The following is a 1524-nucleotide window of genomic DNA, read 5'->3' as shown; positions in this document are numbered from 1 at the left end:
TAGTGTAGAGTTTCTAATACACCCATTCCCCATGCATACTTTAGGTAGTATTTCCATTAATGATTCTGACTGTGTCCTTTGTATGGAACTAATAGGGCACAGCCTTAGTAAATTCAGAGTAGGGCATCACTTCGTAACAAAACTTTACCTTTCTTGTTACTGATATTTCCTCACTTTTTAATCAAATTGTGATGATCGTACAAACAATAGCACTGAGTTAGAGCTGAGAGTATGGAATTCTTTGATATAAAATAAATCCCTGACCACCAATGAATGAAGTAAGATTGCATTAGATTTCTTGAATCATATCTGAAAATCTGTGAAACCACTAGTATCATTTTTCTCATGGGGCATCAGTACCTCCACCTTGGACAAAGGGGCATGTCACAGCATGTATCATAACCAGTTCATATTTTCATTGGCAGGTGAATTCTACCTATAAGATGGCCTCATATAGGGATCCATCCCATCTGCAGATACCAAAACACTATAGCTGATGCCAAGAAGCGCTTGCTGAATAAAGCCTGGTATAGCTGTCCCCTAAGAGACTGTGCCAGAGCCTGATCAATACAGATGTGGATGTTCACAGCCAACCATCAAACTGTGCATGGGAACCCCAATGGAAGAGTTAGGGGAAGAATTGAAGGAGCAGAAGGCAATTGCAGCCCTATAGGAAGAACAACAATATCAACTAACCTGATCCCCCAGAGCTCCCACAAAATAAATTACCAACCAAAGAGTACCCATGACTGTTTCTACTATTTATCTAGGACAGGCACTGATCATTAGGCAATAAACTCAGAATGTAAGCAAGTTGACACAATTCCTTCATGTGATCCTGTCAAGACTCTTGATCACTCATCTTCTTTTTCTTAGCCCTATCTCTTTAATATGCTTGCAATGAAATATAATCAGTAATAACAACCAGAATTACAAAGCGAATCTATTTTTTATTTTGAGCCTAGCATTTCATGGCTGAGCCATCTTTCTAGCCCATATGTATAGCCACCAAACATAGACAATATTGCTGATGCCAAGTAGTGCATGCTGAGAGGAGACTGATATAGCTGTCTCCTGAGAGGCTCTGCCAGAACATGACAAATACAGAAGTGAATGCTAGCTGCCAACCATTGAACTGAGAATGGGGTCCCCATGGGAGGAGTTAGAGAAAGGATTAAAGGAGGTAAATGGGCTGCAACCCCATAAGAACAACAACACCAGCCAACCAGAGCTTCCAGGGACTAAACCACCAACCAAAGTGTACTACACATGGACAGGCCCATGACTCCAGCTGCACATGTAGTAAAGCATAGATTTGGTGGTCACCAATGGGAAGAGAAGCCCTTTGCCCTGCCAAGGCTGGACCCCCAAATGTAGGGGAATGTCAGTGGGCAGGAAAAAGGGTGTAGGTGGTTCGGAGGGGGACCACCCTCATAAAAGAAGGGGGAGTGGATAGGATAGAGGGTTGATGGGTGGGAAACTGGGAAACGGGATAACATCTGAAAAGCAAAAAGATATCCAATA

The sequence above is a fragment of the Rattus norvegicus genome, chromosome 4 (genome assembly GCF_036323735.1).
Source record: "Rattus norvegicus strain BN/NHsdMcwi chromosome 4, GRCr8, whole genome shotgun sequence".
NCBI classification, from domain to species: Eukaryota; Metazoa; Chordata; class Mammalia; order Rodentia; family Muridae; genus Rattus; species Rattus norvegicus.
The sequence above is the reverse complement of the archived record's forward strand: the minus strand, read 5'-3'. Positions refer to the sequence as shown.